Below are 22200 nucleotides of genomic sequence, written 5' to 3'. Positions count from 1 at the left end.
CTGTTTAAGGAAGTCTTTAAAAACCAATTTAATTTCCTTCACAGTCAAATTTTCTCCACAGATAATTGGTTTTCATTACATGCACAAAAACTGCCATGAAGTCAATATGTATGAGTCATTTTGAAATTTTTTTTAAATGGATATCTGTGTTGGTGTGGCTTTGTGTTAATGCCACAAGAGAGACACATACACAGGTTCCTATGACTTTCTAAGACTATTATTCTTTTCCCATCCCTACAAGCTGACCAAACACATCACAAATCAGTTTCATAGGACACGTGGAATGAACATTGGGGGTAATGTTTGCATTCACACTGGAAGTACACCTCATAATAAAATAACTTAGGTTCTTTATAAAGTGTTTCAATTTTTAAAACATGCTCTCTACTAAAAGAATTCTATTGTTTTCCCTGCTGGAATCATTTGACTTGAAGAACATTGGAACTGTTTTCTTTTTTTCCTCTCCAGTCATCCTATTGTTTAAAACAGTCATATTTAGATTCACGGGATACTGGTGGCAACGTTTTTACTTCATCCTTACCATCCAATGCACGTGCATGAATCTAGCGTGGGATCACTAATTGTTCATAAGTGCCCTGAAACATTAGATTAGCAGTGTTTATAATTGTCTAAATACAGCATGACGATATGGAATCAATTACCATGCTCATCAATCTTTGACATTCTAATGCATTCAGAAGAAAAAAAAATGTGGCAAAGTTGCCCTATGTCCAGAAGCCGGTCCTTATCTTTAGGAGATCTGGCCAGTGGAAGGATTGACTGGTCCTTAATTAAGACAAAGACAAACAGAGATGGTGCTGATGCAGTACAGAAAGAGGTCTACTTACTAGGATGTCCTAGTCTTCATCCTCATCCTTCTCTTCCTCTTTTTTCTCCTCTTCCTCCTCTTCCTCCCAGAGAAGGGTGTTTTCTTTAATGCAGAGGATTTCTGATAGAAACAATTGGTTTTATGTCCTCTTCTCCCTCTGTGGTCCTGTGGTTCCTCTTCCACAGGTGTTTATAGAGTACCCAGCCGGGCTGTCAAACAGTCTCCCTATTTAAGCAGAAAAAAAAAAAAAAAAAAAAAGATTCAGTCCCTTTAGGGATTCTCAGTGATGCTGGGAGCCGCCTCCACTGAGACAGGTATCTGTTACTGCCCGTTGTTTAAATAGGTTCGCTAGAGCTCTTCTGGTTGGTCATCATCACTTTCATTTTTCACTCCTGGAGGCCCAAGGTGCTGAAGTGAGGGAGGGCAGCTGCCTCTCCTTCTTATTTGTCAGCTTGGGGATTGGTGGGAGAGGGGCAAGGGTTGGGTTGAGTTGTTTTTTTTTCCTCCCCTCAATGTTAGATCAAAGTCAGACATGGAAGAGGATGAAACATAGTTTTCTGAATTACATTTGGTTTCCCGAGTTGTTGGATTTCTAAAGAGAAATACACATCCATACACACAGACACCTGCACATGAGTCCATTATTCCATCAGGATACAGAGTAGAAAAAGAAAACTAGAAAAGAAGAAAGAAAAATAACCATTTTCAAACAAATGAGTTTCTCTCTCTCCCTCACGCCCCACTCAGACACGCTCCCGAGCACGCAGACACACACACACACACACACACACACACGCACACACACACACACACACACACCTCCTAGGAGCACTGCAGATTTTTTTTCTCCTGTTGAATAGTAACTCTCGGTTGAGCAGAAAGCGCTTAATAAAAGCTAAGGTCAGCCTGCTTAGACTTGGCACTTGCGGCGATAACGGATCAGTGGCGAAAGCATCCTACAGATTGATGAATTTCCCCCTCTTCTTCCCCCCTACCTCTTCACTGCCCCCCCCCCCCCCCCCCCGTCACAAACATCAGACATTTATTCTCGAAAGAAAGCTTTTTAGATCCTTCCTGCAGTTTCCATAGTGATTCCATTTTCCCCTTTTATCCCAGATTGGCTGAAGAGCCGCTCCCCTCCGAGCTCCCAGTGGCTCCTTGCTACCAACGGCCGACATGAAAAGGTAGTTGAGGCACATGTGTGGCACGCACTTCCCCCAATAATTAAAACCAACAAAGGTTAGCAAGAGGTTGCCGAATGAACATTCTAAAAAATTATTTTCCTATGTCAACAGAGCAGCACGAGAGGAAATAATTTTGCTTGAACCCTTGTAATTATCCCCAGTTAAATGTAGTTCTGTTTTGCCACTACCTACAGCCCTCATATTAAAACACTCATCATGCAAAACATAATCCTTTCATAAAAGGCTTTAATATTGCTGACATTGCTCCAGATGTCGGAGCCTGTTAGGCATAAAAGGTCATTACCAGAACGTTTTCTCTTGGGTTGTTTTAGTTGGGGGATGAGACATCTGTCCTAGGCATTGTTCCCTTACTCTTTTCTAATACTTGGTTCAATTTTCATCTGCTCTGCCAAGGCAAGCCCATTGTCCTGGGCCAAGTAGCCTTGGCTGGCCACGATCAAAGAACATCCAACCCATGGAAACCTGGGTGTTTTAGATTAACCCTTAATTAAGCAAGGGCACAGAGAGCCTGGCCACTGTGTGGAACCGTAATTTACTGCAGTGCCATATTGGGTCAAGCTTCTCCCAATTAAAACAGAGCTTTAGATGAATTTTCAAAGTTGGGCTGATTCGATTTCAACTCTCATATCACTTAATAATGCTGCTACATGAATAATCCTAGTCATAGGTTACCGTAATCCTGGGAGAATTTCAGTTCTTCACAAAGATTGTATCTCCTTATTAAATATATTGAATTCTTGTCATGAAGCTAGAGATGGATTACAAATAAACTCTTGGCCCTGAAAAGAATTCTTTGTTCAGACTGTTGTAGGAATAATGCAGCTAGCAATTTACACAAAAAGTCCATGAGTAATCGGGGTGGGCTAATAGCTTAAAAAAATGGCAAGTTGCATAAAACCCATGTAAAAGTTTAGGAACAATGTTTATAGAATTGGTTGATGTATAATTATTACAACCTGTGTTGATTATTAATAATAGCTGGTATTTATAAACTGCTTTAAGGTTTGCAAAGCATTTCACAGATACCATCTTATTTGATCCTCACAACCACCCTGGGTACATAGCAGGTGCTATTACTATCCCTGTTATACAGCTGAAGAAACTGAAGCTTAGGGGAGTTAAGGACTTGGTCATCAGATCTTAGAACTCAAGCTGAGAGGAACCTTAAAGGCCATTTAGTTCAACTTTTTCATTTTGCAGATACAGAAAGTGAGACCAGAGTGACTAAATGCCTTGCTTAAAGTCTTTCAAGTAGTTCATTAATGGAAGAACTGGGTTTTGAAACCCAGTTCTTTGGACTTCAAATGCAGAATTCTTTCCACTGCACCACACTGTCTCCTTAAATTTCAGAGGCAGGATTCGAACTCAGGTCTCTTTTTACTCTAAACCCTTACAATAACTGCATTTATAAATTGTTTAATATTTGCTAAGTTTTGCATAATGTATACCAGAGCTGTGGTATCTATCATTATGATGATGAAAGGTACATTACCTCATTCCTCAATATACCCTGCCCCTACCTAAACTTCAGTAATATCACTAAAGAAGGGACAGATGGGTCACTAGATATCTCATCACTAATTTTTTGAGTGACCTTGGGTAAATCACTTCATTTCTCTGGGCTTCAGTTTTTTATCTATAAAATAAGGTATTGGACTAAACCATCTCTATAGTTCTTTCCAGCTCGATGACCTAATGTCTTCCCTCCTACCCATTTATTTTAATAATGATAAGTTTTTTTAGGAAGAACAAATTGAATTTGTTGTACTCTCCAGGAAGAAGAGGATGATTGGATAAATCTCATCTGGAGCTTTCCTATTTCTTGGAACATGTACCATGGTGACATGAGTTCCCCAATACTTGAGGTTACTGAATAAATGAATGAATCAGTAAGTTGACAAATGAATATCAAGTACCTCCTATGTATCTGGCATGATTGAAAAGACTAGAAAGCAAAAAAAAATATATAAAATAATCTCTACTGTCAAAGAATTTCTATTCTAAAGTTGGATGGCTGTTTGCAGAGAAGGTTAAAGAGCAGATATAAGGTTCATACCTAAGAATTACAGCTTTTGATCTAGGAGGGACTTTAGAAGTCATTGAGCATAACCTCTCATTTTATAGATGAGGAAACTGATGAGGGTAGAGATACGGCTAAGAAGGGGCCAGCGGCCTGCCTGCCAAAATCACTCAAATGGCAGGAGATAGATCCAGGGTCTGAACCTTGATCCTGTGTCTCCTGATCCGGCATTCTTTCAACTATACTATGTACCTCTCCATTAGACAGATCATTAAACTAGAAAATGCCTAACACTTTTACCAATTATGAGATTGTTGCATTCTGTTGGATGGAGACTTTGTCAAGAATTATCAGACTCACCTAAGATTTACTATCAATCAATCCACATGCATTTATTAAATGTCCCCTATGTGCACAGCACTGTGCTAGACACTGGAGAATACAAAGAAATACAAATACTAACGAAATTGTTCCTGTCCTCAAGGAACTTCCATCTTATAGATGTACAAAAATACATCTATAAGATGCAAAATAGGTATGATTGGGGGAGGGGTGCGAGCAGTTGGTGAGCATCAGAAAAAGCTTTATGTAGAAAGTAGGTGGGGGGTTGGAGCCAAGATGGCAGAGTAACAGCACAGACTTGCTAGAGCTCTCCCCACATACTCAGTCAAATACCTCTAAATAATGACTCTAAAATTTTTTTGGAGCTGCCAAACCCACAGAATAAAAGAGTGAAATAAATCTTCAGCCGAAGACAGCCTCTATGCCACGACACTGGGAGCAGAGCACAGTCCAGTGTGGGTCACAATGGCACTGACTGGACCTGAGCAGGCCTTGCAGGGACTGAAACTCAGGCACGGGGTGGGGGGGGGGGGGAGAGGGCTCAGGTTTCCAGACTTAATGATCCCAAAATGCCATGGACAAATTGGAAAGTCAGTAGAAAAAACATGTGAGGCCTGTGTGAGAGAGTAGAGTGGTCAGGCCCCAGCCTCAGGGCAGGAGACGGGGTGGATGAGCCCACGCCGACATCAACAGGGGCAAGTGCAGTGGCAGCAGCTATTTTTGGAGCTGTAGGTCCACAGATCATAGGGGGATCAAAGAGCTGACAATGCATCCCCCAACCTCACTTAACAAAGAGCTTAAAAGTCAAGTAAATAGCTGGGAAAAGGAGCATAAAAATGGAAAAAGAATCAGACTACAGAATCTTACTTTGGTGACAAAAACAAAGTTTACAAACAGAAGATAACAAAGTCAAAACTCCTACATCCAAAGACTCCAAGAAAAATATTACTTGATCTCAGACCATGGAAGAGCTCAAAAAGGATTTTGAAAATCAGAAGAGAAATGAGAGTGAGTCAACTGCTTGCTAAAGGAGACCCAAAAAATGCTGAAGAAGATATCACTTTATTTTTTTTTTTGTTTTCAACATTCATTTCCACAAGATTTTGAATTTCAAATTTTCTTCCCATATCTCCCCTCTCCCACCACAAAATACCAGGCATTCTGATTATCCCTTCCCACAATCTGGTCCCCCTTCTATCACACCTCTTGCTTCCCTTATCACCATCTACTCTGTTTTCTTGTAAGGCAAAATAGATTTCTATACCCCATATTTCTAATTTCACAGTTGCATTCAAAACCAACATTCATTCCTTAAACTCTGAGTGCCAACTTCTGTCCCTTCCTTCCTCCCAACCCATCCTCACTGAGAAGGCAAGCAATTCAATATAGGCTATAAACAGGTAGTTTTGCTAAAGACTTCTGTAATAGTCAGGATGTGAAAGACTAACTATATTTCCCTCCATCCTATCTTGCCCCCATTTATTCAATTCTCTCTTTAGATCTTGTTCCTCCCCTAAAGTGATTACTTCATATTACTCCCTTCTCCCATTTGCCCTCCCTTCTATCATCCCCTCATGCCAGTTTTCCCCTTTCTCCCTTACTTTCCTATAGTGTAAGGTAGATTTTCATACCAAATGTAGTGTGAATGTTATTCCCTCCTTAAGCCAAATGTGATGAGAGTAAACTTCAGTTTTTCCTTCTCACCTCCTCCCTTTTCCCCTCCATTGAAAAAGCTTTTTCTTGCCTCTTTTATGAGAGATAATTTGCCCCATTCTATTTCTCCCTTTCTCCTCCCAATATATTCCTCTATCACACCTTAATTTTTTTAGATATCATCCCTTCCTATTCAACTCACCCTGTGCCCTCTATCTATATGTATGTATATTCATATATAAGTATATATATATGTGTGTGTGTGTGTGTGTGTGTGTGTGTGTGTATGTGTGTGTGTGTGTGTTCATTTTTCAGTGCCGAGGAAGACCACATATATAAGTATGTGTGTATAATCCCTCCAACTAGCCAAATACTGAGAAAAGTTTCAAGAGTTACAGGTATTATCTTTCCATGCAGGAATGTAAACAGTTCAACTTTAGTAAGTCCCTTATGATTTCTCTTTCCTGTTTACCTTTTCATGCTTCTCTAGATTGAATGAAATAGAATGACCATTTTTTCTACTGAGGTAATATACTCAGTTTTGCTGGGTAGGTGATTCTTGGTTTTAATCCTAGCTCCTTTGAGTTCTGGAATATCACATTCCAAGCCCTGTGATCCCTTGATGTATAAGCTGCTAGATATTGTGTTATGCTGATTGTATTTCTACAATACTCAAATTGTTTCTTTCTAGCTGCTTACAATATTTTCTCCTTGACTTGGGAGCTCTGAAATTTGGTTACTATATTCCTAGGAGTTTCTCTTTTTGGATCTCTTTCAGGAGGTAATAGGTAGATTCTTTCATATTTATTTTGCCCCCTGGTTCTAGGATATCAGGAAAGCATTCCTTGATAAATTCATGAAAGATGATGTCTAGGCTTTTTTTTGATCATAGCTTTCAGGTAGTCACATAATTGTTAAATTGTCTCTCATGGATCTATTTTCTAGGTCAGTTGTTTTTCCAATGAGATATTTCACATTATCTTCCATTTTTTTCATTCTTTTGGTTTTGTTTTTTAATTTCTTGGTTTTCCGTAAAGTCATTAGCTTCCATTTTCTCCATTCTAATTTTTAAAGAATATTTTCTTCAATGAGCTTTTGAACCTCCTTTTCCATTTGTCTAATTCTGCTTTTTAAAACATTCTTCTCCCATTGGGTTTTTGGACCTCTTTTGCCAATTGAGTATGCCTGTTTTTAAAGGTATTATTTTCTTCAGCATTTTTGGGATCTTCTTTAGAAAGCTGTTGACTTGCTTTTCATGATTTTCTTGCATCACTCTCATTTCTCTTCCCAATTTTTCCTCCACTCCCTTGCTTGATTTTCAAAATCCTTTTTGAACTCTTCCATGGCCTGAGACCATTGCATATTTATTTTGGAGGATTTTGATGCAGAAGGCTTGACTTTTGGGTCTTCCTCTGATGGTATGCATTGTTCTTCCTTATTGGAAAGGATGGAAGAAAGTACCTGTTCACCAAGAAATAATCTTCTATAGTCTTACTTTTTTCCTTTTTTTGGGCATTTTTCCCAGCTAGTTACTTGACCTTTGAGTCCTTTGTCAAGAGGAGGGTATACTCTGGGGACTTGTAAGTTATCAGTTCCTTCAAGGTGGCACAATCAAGGGAGAGGAGTTTACTCCTCTCCTGGCATGCCCTCTGGTCTGGGAGCCACCAAAGCTTTTCTGCTCAGTATCTGCAAGTAGAATTCACTTTCCAGAGGTCCACAAGCTCCACCACACCAGCACTCTTACTTATCCCAGGGTCTGACTCAGGGCTGAGATTCAGATCAGCTACTTAATTCCCCCAGGGTCGTTAGACTGAGGGCTCCAAAAATGGATGCTGCTGCTGCAGCTACTACCACAGCCTGGGGCCAGAGCTAGGGGAGGACCCTGCTCCCTTCTCACCCAGGTGAAAAAGATTTCTCATTGACCTTTAAAGCTGTCTTTGGCGTTTATGGGTTGAGGGATCTGGGAACTGCAGCTGCTGCCAGGGATTCCACCTCCGAGGCCTGCTCTCATCCTGTTCTTGCTGGTGCTGCGTGGCCAAGGCTGGGCTGGGCTCTGTGGGTTGCCCTTTGCTCCACGACCCGTGTGACAGACCTTTCTTGTTGGCCTTGAATGAGAATGGAGCAGATGGAAGCTAACGATTTTTTGAAAAATCAAGAAATAATAAAACAAAGCCAAAGGAATGAAAAAATAGCAGACAATGTGAAATATCTCATTGGAAAAACAACTGACCTGGAAAATAGATCCAGGAGAGACAATTTAAAACTATTGGACTACCTGAAAACCATGATCAAAAAAGAGAGTCTAGACATCATCTTGCAAGAAATTGTCAAGGAAAATTGCCCTGGTAGAACCAGAGGGCAAAATAGATATTTAAAGAATTCACTGATTGCCTCCTGAAAGAGATATCAAAAGGAAAACTCCTAGGAATATTGTAGCTAAATTTCAGAGTTCCCAGGTTAAGGAGAAAATATTGCAAACAGCCAGAAAGAAATAATTTGAGTATCATGGAAATACAATCAGGATAACACAAAATCTAGCAGTTTCTACATTAAGGGATCAGAGGGCTTAGAATATGATATTCCAGAGGTCAAAGGAGCTAGGATTAAAACCAAGAATCACATACTCAGCAAAACTGAGTATAATTCTTCAGGGGAAAAAATGATCACTCAATGAAACAGAGAACTTTCAAGTATTCTTGTTGAAATGACCAGAGCTGAATAGAAAATTTGACTTTCAAACACAAGAATCAAGAGAAGCATGAAAAGGTAAACAGGAAAGAGAAATCGTAGGGGAGTTACTAAAATTGAACTGTCTACATTCTTACATAGAAAGATAATATTTGTAACTTAAAACTTTTCTCAGTATTTGGGTAGTTCTCTAGTATTTGGCGGGATTATGTACATATAGACAGAGGGCATATGGTGAGTTGAATAGATAGCAATGATATACAAAAAAAATAAAATTAAAGGGTAAGGGAGGAATATATTGGGAGAATAAAGGAAGAAATGGAATGGGGCAAATTATCTGACATAAAATAGTCAAGAAAAAGCTTTTTCAATGTAGGGGACAAAGGGAAAGGTGAGAGGGAAAGAGTGAAACTTAGTCTCATCATATTTAGCTTAAGGAGGGAATAACATGTACACTCAATTTGGTATGAAAATCTGTCTTACGTTAGATGGAAGTAGAGGGGAAGGGGATAGGCAGGGGAGTTGAGGGATGATAGAAGGGAGGGCAAATGGGAGGAGGGAGGAATTAGAATCAAACATTTTTGAGAAAGGATAGAGTCAAAAGAGAATAGAATTGCCAGGCCTAGAGGCCTAAGGGCTACCCGAGTCTTACCTTACCTATCGCAGGTCTTTGGCTGGCCAAACCGGATAAACATATGAGAGAAGAGACTTTCCAGAGTCGAACAAGGGTTAGGCTTTATTCAGGGTCTTGGTTACATGTGCAGGGGGAATTCTTCCTCAGGAGAGAGGAATCCTCTTCCCAAGGAGGCAAAGATCTTACAGTAAGAGAATGGAAGTGGGAATGGGAGAGGGGAGAGGAGAGAGGGGAGAGGGGCCTTCTATCCTCTAAGGGCCCCTCAGCGCTAAGAGTGCCTTCAGGCTTTCCTGACCATACTTAAGCTCTCCCGCCACATAGTTTGCACCTGAATACCATGCCTGTTCTCAGCCCTTAGACAACAATAGGTGTGCTCAGACCATGGATTAATCTCAAGGGCGGGATGCTCTCCCCAGCAAGTTTCCCACGGGGAAGAGGCAGAAATGCAGGAGATAGCCCGGGTCTCACACCTCAATTCCCAGCTGTTCCCTGGGGGGCCTCATGAGAACTGTGAGGTTTTAGAAGTCCTCACCTTTACCTGCCCGAGACTGTCCACATGGAACTGAGCTTACACCCCCAACATAGAATAAATGGGGGGGTAGGACAGGATGGAGAGAAATATAGTCTTTCACAATATGACTGTCATGGAAGAATTTTGCATAGCTACACATGTATAGCCTATATTAAATTGCTGCCTTCTCAGTGAAGGTGGGTGGGAACTCAAAGTGTCAAAAACAATTAATGTTAAAAATTGTTTTTACATGCAACTGGGAAATAAAATATACAAGCAATGGGTTATAGAAATCAATCTTGCCCAAGAAAATAGAGAATATGGGGATAAGGGAAGGGAGGGGTGTGATAAAAGGAAGGACAAATTGGGGGAAGTGGTAATCTTGGAGTAGGCAAAGGGGAGAGATGAGGAGAAAAGGTGGAACTCAAAATCTTGTGGAAGTGTCTGTTGAAAACCAAAAATAAATAGATTTTTTTTTTTTAAAAAAAGTAGGTGGGGATTTGAGCAGATTTTTTTTAAAGTAACAGGGGATTTTAGGGTAATTAAAAAGTCCTTGTCAGGAAATAGAATAACTTAGTAACACTTTCAACTCTTTAACACAAAGGTCACATACTTGAAAGAGAAACGAGATTATGGCAAGTGAGTTTCTGCTATGTAGATAATTTCAAAAAAAGATGCCTTTATGATTTATGATCACGGAATAATATACCCCTAGAAAATCAAGTGTTTCTCAGGAGGCTGGGGAAGAAAATGTTAGGTAAGTGGCCCTTTGACCTAATCAAGGGACCTTTAAACGGATATTTAAGGGGAAAAGGGAGATTTGTGGATAAAACCATAAAGCCATATTATAGGATCATACAATTTAGAACTGAAAGGTCCTTAGAGAATACCTGGTGCAAAATCCACATTTACAGATAAAGAAACAAGCTATGGAGGACAACAGGTGTGAAGGAAGAATTCGAGTGGATGAAGTGTCTAATAATTGTTCAGAAATGTTTACCTCTTTAACATGGAGGTCACCTCCTGGCAGAACCACTTGGGATTGGGGGGGTGGAGGAGTGATATTGGAGAGAGTGTTCATGATTAATATAGTAATTGGACAGGATAACCTTTAAAGTTCCTTCCAATTCTAAAATCCTATGATCCTTTGAAATAAGAAAGGAACGACTGACAAATAATACTTAGGATTTCAGTTGTCTCTAGACAGGTCTAAGGCTATCAAAAAGAGGAAATTAGGAATTTTAACAGAAGGAGGCAAATATGAACTTATTAGTCTTACTGAATTCTAGTGGGAAGGGATTCATTACTGGGATATAGCTATAGAAAAGCTTATTCAAAAGAAATATATCTAAGTACAGCAATCTATGTTAGGAAGAGAAACACTGGACAGGAAAAACTTGAGGGTGTAAATATGGTTGATGAAGATGAAAGAAGAGAGACACTGTAGAGCTATTATTTTTAGAAGTACACTACAAATCACCAGATGAGATGGAAGATACTTGTTCCCACTACCAGAACAAGATAGGTGATTTTGAGAAAGAAGAATAGTCCCTGTCAAAAAACAGAACAGAGCAAAAACAAGTGGGAGGTATAGCCCCAATTGGCAGAATTCAGTAATGATCATGATTATCATTACTACTTCTGCTGCTGCCACTGTCATCACCACCACCAGCACCACCAGCACCACCACCACCACCACCACCACCACTACTACTACTACTACTACTGCTGCTAGTATTTATATATTTTAAGGTTTGCATAGTATCTTACGTATGTTAACTCATTTGATCTACATAACAACCTTGAAAAGTAGGTGCTATTATTATCCTCATTTTACAAATGAGGACATCAAGGCAGACAGTAATTAAGTGACTTGACCAGAGTCACACAGCTCAGGTGTTTCTCACTCCAGATTTGGCACTCTATCCATCATACTACTTAGATGCCTAAATGGAAAGTAGGTCATCCTCAAAGAGGTGTCTGGGAGGAGATAACATGATAGGAGGAAGGAAAATTGTAAGATAAGGAATGTAGTCTGCTTAAGTGGAGTCTAGACTTGAGGTAAATAATATACATACTAATGAGATACTAATGAGTTTACATAACACTTAAAGTACTGTGTAAATACTACCTATTTAACTATCATTATCATAGGATCATACATTTAGAGATGCTAAAGACATAGAAGTCATATCATCCAACTCTACTTTTTAGATGATGAAACTGAAGTCTATGGAGATTATATGATTTACTCAAGGTCATATAGATATTGAGCAACAGGGGTATAATTTGAATCCAGGCTCATAGAAGCTTTTAGAAGTCTTCCATCACAATAACTAACAATTTGGAAGAGTTGGGATGAGTTGCCATATCAACAAAGGATGAATGGGCTAGATAACGAACATTGGAGTTAAGCAAGGCAGCCCAGAGGAATGCATGGTTAAAGTTACTCACCCAAATTGCCATAATTTCATATTTTATGGGCTCTATGTTTTGTGGCAGGAATAGGAAACTTAGTCATTTGGGGAGTTAATAATAGTAAATAATTAGTAACTAAATAGTAAATAATAGTAAAGAATGAGAATACTTCTCATCTTGACCTCAGAAAAGCACATTTCAACAAATAGAGAGCAGAGACATCAGAGCAATAAAGAATGGGTAGGGAAAGGCAAACAGGGAAATAAAGGGCCCAGAGATCATGCCGTATAATGAAACTGGGGCTGCTGAGATGGTTCATAAGTTCATAGATGTAGAGTGGGAAGGTGCTTTAGAGTCCAGGATGCTTAGTGGAAAACTGTCATCAAATATTTGAAAGGCTACTATGAAGTAGCCCAGAGGACAGAATAAAAGGCACCCACCTTTTCGACCACTGAATAAAAAGAAAAAAGAAAAAATCCTTAATGACAAATACATAGATTTACTAAGAATATATCATACTAGGGCAGTAGATGGCATAGTAGGTGGAACACTGGCTCTGGAGTCAGGAAGATCTGAGTTTAAATCCAACCTCAGGTACTTACTAACTGGTTAAGTTCCTGGTTAAGTCACTTAAACCCAATTGTCTAAAAATAAAAAAAAAAGAATATGTCATACTAAATATCACAGATGACAGAATTGAATGAATTTAGATTTCAAGAAGTCATTTGACAAAGTTTCTCATAACGTTACTTAAAAAAAAGGGAAGGGGAAGATGATAATATACCTACATATTGAATAAACCAATTCAAATAGTTGATCCACATCAACTTTGGAGAGACATATATAGTTGCATGCTGAAGAATATTGTGCTTGGGATTCCTTTTTTTTAACCCTTTCACCAATGAAGTGAATAAAGCATTGGGGTCATATTTCATTACATTATTGATAGCAAAGTGCTGGGGAAGATATCCAGTCCATTGGATGACAGAATCAGATCAAAAAGTATCTCGACAGCCTAGAAAAATGTGCTAAAAACCAAAAAGGCACAATTTAATAGAGACAAAGAGCAAGACAAATTTGGCTTTCAAAAAAAATAATCACAAATAAATAATAAAAAACTTCCCAAGTTCTGTATGGCAGATATCCACCTGGACAATAACTCATGTGAAAAAGACTGAGGGACTTGGGTTGATTACAAGTATAATGTAAATCTATGGTGTCTTCTAAGAAAAAAGTTAATATAATTTTAGATCACATTAATAGACATACAGGGTTCAGAACAAGACAAGGAAAAAGCTCACTTTTCCCTCTACCACATTTAGAGTAAAGCATAAGTTGTAGGTAGCACATTTCAAGAGAGGTATTGATGAATGGGAGAAAGTATCAACATGAGGATGACTAGACTGGTAAGTTGATCCAAACCTTGTTATTAGTAAGAGGGTGGTCAGAATGATAAGTTGACCCAAACATTGCTATATCAGGAAGGATCTTAGGTGGATAGATGACACCTTGGAGGTAGGAGAGGAATACCTGTCTTAAAGGATCTAAAGGTCTTTTACATGAAAGGGTATCTGAATCTAAATTCTAATCAATGAAAAGTTAGATTTTATTTATGTTTAAAGAAAATGTCATAATAATTAGAGGTATTGAGAAATAGAATCAGCTGTCTCCTTAGGAGGTCATGGATTCCTTCAGCTTTTAGGAAGAAGCATGATGCAATATTCCTCCATAAAGTGGGAGGCTAGCTCAGATGACATCTCACCAAGCTAATTCCAAGACTGTGTTTCTCTGGAGTATGAGGGAAAGGGGAAGTTTTAAGGAAGTTTGTGCGCACTACCTACTAAGAATATCGATAGCACATTAAGAAAGATGAAGCTCATGGTGGTCATTTTACATCAAATTTGGGTGAAGCATTGAATCAGTGAGGAGTTGTGAAAAGTGGAAAGCTGCAACAAGACTGATAGCAAACCTACTGGAAGTTGCCCTCCACAAATATAGCAATGGTGGCCAGAAGAGAATGAAAGAAGGCAGAGAAGTCAGTGCTAATCAGTGAAAAATAGGATCACAGAGTAGCATTCAAGCTGGAAGAGACAATAGAAACTTGTTGAATCCTACCCTTTTATGATGCAAATGAGGAAATTAAAGCATGTATGTTAAATGGCTGGCCCGGAGTCACAGAGCTAGGTGTGTCTTAGGTGGGATTTGAACTCAGGTTTTCTGACCCTGAGTCCAATGCTTTCCTAACTATCCTGTGCTACCCAGTTGATCAATGATGTCTAAAGAAAAAAGGGTAAGGTTGCTGAGTATGACAGAAATGGAGTGGCCTTTATAGTACTGGTGCTAGAAAGATGTACCGCTAACAACAAAAAAGAATCACTTCCAGGGTATGACTTTTATTGCGGGAAGGGGGCACAATGAATAGAGTGCTGGGTCTGGAATTAGGAAGGCCCAAGTTCAAGTCCAGCCTCAGACACTTACTACTTGTGTGATCCTGGGCAAGTCATTTAACCTCTGCTTGCCTCAGTTTCCTCAACTATAAGTAGGGATAATAATAACACCTTCTTCCCAGGGTTGTTGAGAGGATCAAATGAGATAATTATTATAAAGCCCTTAGCACAGTGCCTAGGCACACAGCAAGATACCATATGTTCTTTCTTTATTCTCATTACTACTTCATTTATGATTAACCATATTATTCATTGAGACAGAGTAGCATTCAGATAGAGAGACAGTCTCAGGATGAGGAAGGATTGGGTTCAAGTCTTATCTCTGACACATATTAACTGTCCAATCCCCTCAATTTATTATTTATCATATTAATATGAATTATTATATTAATTAATTATTAAAATATTATATTATTATATTTATTATTATTGTAGCAACTGAGATCCAGAGACAGAAAGCAATTTGATATCATAGGAGCATAGATTTAGAGCCAGAGTCATGTCATCTCCCTCATTAGATTACGAGCTCCTTGAGAAGAGAGGATGTTTCTTGCCTTCTACGGTATCTCCAGAACTTAGCACAATGCCTGCCACATAGTAGTCATAATTGCTTACTGACTAAGTGACGTTCAAGATCACACAATTCACAAGTTGTGAAGCCACAATTCAAACTTTGAAGCTTTGACCCCACGCCCAGCACTATTACCCTCGAATGGCAGCTCCCTCATCTACAAAACACAAAGAAAGATTGGACTGCATGGCTTTAAGGTCCCTTCTATCTCTAAATTTAGGCTCCTATGTATCAATTTACTCCCTGTCTCTGGGTGTCAATTGGCTCATCAGAAAACTGAGGGTATGGGACACAGTGATTTCTAATTCTTTCCAGGTCAAAGTCTTACTAACCCATGAAGAAAAGAGCTGTATTTAGCATAACAGTATAACATGCTATAGGGTTGTAACTGTTGTTGGGTCATTTTTTTTAAGTTCTGTCTGACTCTTTGTGACCCTCATTTGGAGTTTTCTTGGCAAAGATACTAGAGCAATTTGCCATTCCCTTCTTTAGCTAATTTTACAGATGAGGAAACTGAGGGAAGCAGAGTTAAGGGTCACACAGCTAGTAAATGTCTGAGGCCAGATTTGAACTAAGGAAGATGAGTCTTCCTGACTCCAGGTCCAGCATTTTATTCACTTTGCCATCTAGATGCTGCAGGGTTATAACTAATATGGGACAAACAGAAGCATTTCTTTCCCACACACTATTTTCTGTTTTCCACTGTTAGTCTCCTTCCAGTGAAAAGACCAAATTCCTTTGGAAACTGACTGTCCTCTCTCCAGCATGACCACACTACCAGTAGACTTGTCCACTGGGCTTGGACATCACACTGCACCCCACCCATTCTTCCCAAATTAATTTTTTTTGGCATAGTTCTAGCTCTGCCATGGTCACTAATCTTTACTGCCTTTGCTTCTTTCCAGTAAGGTCAGAGTTCCCAGAGGCAAATGCCTCTGGGTCAGCTCCAAGGTATCAACATGACATATATTAGCTTCTTTAAAAGACCAACAACTTACTTCTTTAAGACTTTCATCCACTTCATGATGCAGACTGTGAATATGACTTGTGGGTTGCTACTAAAATCTCTTATTTTCTGGTTGCTGGTCAAATCTATTAAGCTGACAGAGCCTTAAACCAAGGATGCAAATACTTTCAGCCAACACATTAACAAAACGTTGGCTTGCCAGTAAGTAGCAATTTTCAATCACTGGTTCTGTGCATATTCTCCCATCATTTTCTATCAGCAACCACCACTGGGGTCATTTCATAAACCACTTACATGCTTAGCATCAAGTTTACAAAAGAGAGCTTTGACAGGAAGTAGTACAAAGGCCCAGCATTTTGTAGACATTTGCAAATGACCTTCCTGCATGAAGCAAAAAATCAAACCCATCACCAGGAGAAGTAAAGAGCTCAGTGGCTCAATACCGCTTATCTGAACTGTTGAAGCCAACTCCTAACTGGTCTTCCTTCTATTTAATTGATTTTCCCTCTTTAGTCCATCCTCAGCAATCTGCTGAGTTGATACTCCAAAAGACAGGTCAGATGTTTATCTAGCAAATATTTCTGAAACATTTACCATGTGGCAGGCCCTGTGCTAAACAAGAATAAAACAATCCTTGTCTTCTAGAAGCTTACTTCCTTTTCTACCTTAACTATATCAACTTAAGAAGCCTCAATGGTTCTCTTTTATAGCTAGGAGAAAATAGATATTCCTCCAGTTGGCCTTTAAAACCCTTCATAATCTGTGTCCCAGCTATCATTGAGAAGTCTTAAAAGGAAAATTCTTGAATCTGTTGTGTCATGATTATCAAGGGAATACAATATAAATCCATTTACCATGAGTTTTCTTACTCTACTTTCCAGCAAGGCTACAGAGCTGTCTATTTCTTCCCTCATTTCCATGTATTGAGATGTGCTGCCCCTCACAGTGTTTAGTGGATGACCTTGGCATCTTCCCAGACTATCCCCAGTCATCTCGATTTTTGTCCTGCCACTGAACTTTGATGACTCAGGAAGAGAGTGAGATTGGCAACTTTGTGCAACTCTGGCTCACTTAAATTCAATTCACTCTAATGTCAATACATTAGACAGCCACGTTGTCACTGATCCTCTTTGAAAAAAAAAGGATGAACAAGTACACCCCTAGAAAACACTCCTTCCTCAATTCTGCTGAAAATCCACACCTTCCTTCAAGAACCAGTTCTGTTATCAATCATCAATAATGATTTATTAAGTACCTAGTATGTAGCAGGCACTGTACTAAGTGCTGAGGAGGTTGTTGTTCGCTTTTCATTCTCAAAGAGGAGCAATGATGTCAGGAAGGTGATGTCACGACTTGTAAGTGAATTGGATTTAAGTGAGGCAGGGCTGTGCAGAGTCACCAGCCTCACTCTCTCCTCCAGAGCCAAGAAAAATGAGGGAGGAAGGAAGGAGCATTGCTTAATTGGAACTAGCCACTTTGGTCTGCTTGGGATACTGAAAGAGGCAAAAAGAAGTCCCAGTCCTCAAAAACCTTATAATCTAATGGACATGAACACGTCTTGGAAGGAGACTTTTCCCTTGACCTTTGTAGCATTTGACGAAATGACACAGTCTTCTCTTCTTGGATGCTCTCTCCCCTCAAGATTAGGGTTTTGTGGCAATGTTTGCTCTGCATCTCCCTCTTACATGTTTGACTGGTCCTTTTCAGTCCCCTTCACTGGATTTTCACTAAACATGGGTATTTTTCAATGGCCTTTATTTTTTTTCTGTTATACTATATTATTTGATGATCTCATCAGTTTGCATGGGTTCAATGAACATGTCTATCCAGATAATTTTCAGATCTACGTATTTGACCTGGATATCTCTCCTGAGCTCCAGTCCTATATTGACAACTGCCTTTTAGACGTTTTCAATCGAAAGTCCCATAGGTATCTCAAACTCAACAAGTTCAAAACAAAACTTATTGTCCCTCCCCCAATTCCCCCCACTTTCTAGTTTCCCTATTATTTCCAAGTGCACTGCTATCCTCCCAGGCACCCACACTCACAAGCTTGGAATAATTCTTGACCGCTCACTGTCTCTCAGCCCATACTCCCAGTCTTACAGTTTCTACTTTCAGAACATCTATCATATATGACCCCATCTTTCTACTCACATGACATCCTATTGCAGATACTCATCAGCTCTCACCTACACTACAGTAACAACATTGTAATTGGTTTCCTTGGCCCAAAGACTGCACAATCCAATTCATCTTCCACTCAGCTCCCAAGGTGATTTTCCTAAATCATTTTTTTAATTAAATTATTTTATTATTGATTTTCCTAAATCTTAAGTCTGCACTGGAGACTTCTGGGGGTGCCAAAATGGTGGAGTAGAGAAAGCATTACACTTACCTCTCCCAACAATGCTCTCCAAAAATCTTTAAAATAATACCTCAGAATCAAATTCTGGAGTAGCAGAGACAACATAGAAGGTTCAAAATAGAGAACTGTGACACAGGGGAGGAATCCACATAGATGAAACACCAGTAGTGGGACTAGTTGATAGGGAAAGAAGCAGTAGTGGCTTTGGGAGCTCTCAAAAAGTGGTAAAACACATATACATATCAATTCGTAATAGAAATCTATCCTACTTAGCTGGGACATAAGAAGAGAAGGGCTAAGAGAAAGGGAGGGTGATAAAACAAGGCAGTGTTCAGAAGCAAAATAGACTTTAGAAGATCAGGATAAAAAGAAGAAAGAAGGATGTGAATGTGAATGAGATAAAGTCATCCATAAAATGGAAGCCAATAGCAGAATGGGTTAGAAACAGAATCCAACAATATTGTTTACAAAAAACGTACTTGAAACAGACAGATACAAACACACACACACACACACACACACACACACACACACACACACACACACACACACACACAAACAGTTAAAATAAGAGGTTGGACCAGAATCAATTATGCTTTAGCTGAGGTAAAAAAAAAAAAAAAAAAAAAGGCAATCATGAGCTCAGAAAAAGCAAAAGCAAAAACAGACCTAAATTCTACTGAATTCTCAATTCAGTACAGAATTGAAAGAAATAATCAAGCAAACTACATTTTGCTAAACGGTACCATAGACAATGAAGTAATATCAATACTAAACATATATGCACCAAATGGCACAGTATCCATATTATTAAATGAAAAATTAAGTGAGTTACAGGAAGAAATGGTAAAACTATACTAGTGGGGGACCTTAGCTTTCCCCTCTGAGACCTAGATAAAGCTAACCATAAAATAAGAAAGAAGTTAGGGAGATGAATAGAATCTTAGAAAACTTAAATATGATAGACCTCAGGAGAAAACTGAATGGGAATAGAAAGGACTATGCCTTTTCTCACCTGTAGATGGCACTTTTACAAAGACTGACCATGTGATCAGGGCATAGAAACCCCACAACCAAATTCAGAAAAGGAGAAATATTAAATGCATCCTTTCCGGACCATAATGCAATAAAAATTATATTCAACAAATAGCTATGGACACAGAGTAAAAACTAATCTGAAACTAAATAATCTGACCCTAAAGAATGTGTCAAAGAATAAATAAGTCATAGAAACATAAATACTTTCATTAAAGAGAATGACAATGATGAGACAACATACCAATTTGGGGGAATGCAATCAAAACACTACTTAGGGGAGAATTTCCATTTCTAAATATTTTTATCAATAAAATAGAGAAACAACAGATTGATGAATTGGGCATACAATTTTTTTAAAAACTAACAACCAATAAAAATCTCCAATTAAACTGGTGTTTAACTGGAAATTTAACATTGGAAACTTTGAAAATCAAAAGAGAAATTAATAAAAATGAAAGTAAGAAAACTATTGAACTAATAATTGAAACCTTGTGCTGGTTCTATGAAAAAAACCCAATAGAATAGATAAAACCACTGATTAACATAAGAAAGGAGAAAACAATGTTACTAGTATCAAAAACGAAAAGGGTAAATGCACCACCACTGAAGATGAAATTAAAGTATAGCCTAACTGTATGCATATAAATCTGACAATCTAAGTTAAGTGGATGAATTTTTTGAAAATACAAATTGCCCAGATTAACAGAAGAGGAAATATAATACTTAAATAACCCTATCTTAGAAAAACAATTGAACAAACCATCAATTAGCTCCCTAAGAAAAAATCCCAAGAGTCAAATGGATCCACAAGTGAATTCTACCAAACATTTAAAGAACAATTAATTCCAGTACTAAATAAACTATTTGAGAAAGTAGGCAAATAAAGAGTACTACCCAATTCCTTCTATGCTAAAAAATATGATTTTGATACCTAAACAAAGGAGTAGAAAATTATTGACCAATTTCTTTAATGGATATTGACACAAAAATTCTAAATGAAATTCTACAAATTTGATTACAGCAATATATCACAAAGATCATAGTCTTATGACCAGGTGGGATTTATATCAGGAATGCATGACTGGTTCAATATTAGAAAAACTATCAGCATAATTGACCATTCAGTCATTTCTCAATTATGTCCAAATCTTTGTGAACCCCTATGGGGTTTCTTGTCAAAGATAGTGGAGTGTGGTTCTTCTCTAGCTCATTTTACAGATGAGAAATTGAGCCAAACAGGGTTAAATGACTAGCTCAAGGGTCACACAGATGTTAATATCTGAGGCCAGATTTGAATTGAGGAAGATGAGTCTTCCTGACTTTAGGTCCTATAAGCTATTCAGTGAACCATGTAGCTGCCCATATAATGGACCAGATCAATAACAAAAACAGTAAGAATCATACGATTATATCAACAGATGGAGAAAAAGTCTTTGACAAAATACAATACCCATTCCTATTAAAAACATTAGAAAGCACAGCAATCACTGGAGCCTTTCTTAAAATAATGAGTAGTATCTATCCAAAACTAGATTTCAAACTGTATTACCAAGTGGTAATCATGAAATGGCTCAGTAGATAGAGTGCTAGTCTTGGAGTTAGGAAGACCAGACTTCAAATATGGTCTTAGACACTTATTAATTATGCGACCCTGGACATGTCATGTTAATCTACTGGAGAAATAGCAAATCACTCCAGTATTTTTATCAAGAAAATTCCATGAACAGTATGGTCTACAAGGTCACTAAGAATCAGATATGACTGTACAACAACAAAGTATCAAAATAATCTGTACTGGCTAAGAACGCAAGTGGTGAATCAGTGGAATAGATTAGATGCACAATACACGGTAGTAAATGGCCATCGTAATCTAGTGTTTAAACCCAGAGATCCAAGTTTTGGGGTTAAGAACTCATCATTTGACTAAAATTGTTGGAAAAACTAGAAAGAAGTTTGGTGGATGCTATCTCACACAGTATACTGTGTATAAGGTCAAAACGGATATGTCATTTAGACATAAAGTATGACATCATATGTAAATTGGGGGAGCAAGGAAAAATGTACCTGTCAGATCTATGAATAAGGGAAGAGTTTATGACAGAAGAGAGAGAGGGGAATATAGGAAGTAAAATAGATAATTTTGATTACATGAATTAAAAAGCTTTTACACAAACAAAACTAATGTCTTGTTTTAGAAGGAAAACAGTGAACTAGGGAAAAATTTTACAGTAAGTTTCTCAATAAAGATTTAATTTCTCAAATATATAGGGAACTGAGTTAAGTTTATAAAAATAGGAGCCATTCCCAGCTGGTAAATGGTCAAAGGATAGGAACAGGTAGTTTCCAGAAGAAGAAATCAAAACTCTCAGTAGTCACATAAAAAAATGCTCTAAACCACTACTGATTAGAGAAATGCAAATTTAAACTCTGAGATGTTTCAGATTAGATAACATGAGAGAAAAGTAAAATGATAACTGCTGGAAGGGATGTGGAAAAATTGAGACATGAA

At 38.4% G+C, this 22200-nt stretch overlaps 1 long non-coding RNA gene across 1 annotated transcript in view; it reads right to left on the bottom strand.

Moving 5' to 3' along the window:
• Positions 1–22200, bottom strand: part of LOC140534529 (uncharacterized) — a 769311-nt gene that overhangs the window by 136096 nt on the left and 611015 nt on the right. The window contains exon 12 of the long non-coding RNA XR_011977353.1: positions 849–1054. This is a non-coding gene — a long non-coding RNA (uncharacterized lncRNA). The remainder of the gene's footprint in view (positions 1–848; positions 1055–22200) is intronic.

The sequence above is a fragment of the Notamacropus eugenii genome, chromosome 3, assembly GCF_028372415.1.
Source record: "Notamacropus eugenii isolate mMacEug1 chromosome 3, mMacEug1.pri_v2, whole genome shotgun sequence".
Taxonomy (NCBI): Eukaryota; Metazoa; Chordata; class Mammalia; order Diprotodontia; family Macropodidae; genus Notamacropus; species Notamacropus eugenii.
Note: the sequence above shows the minus strand (reverse complement) of the source record. Positions and strands in the feature narration are given on the sequence as shown.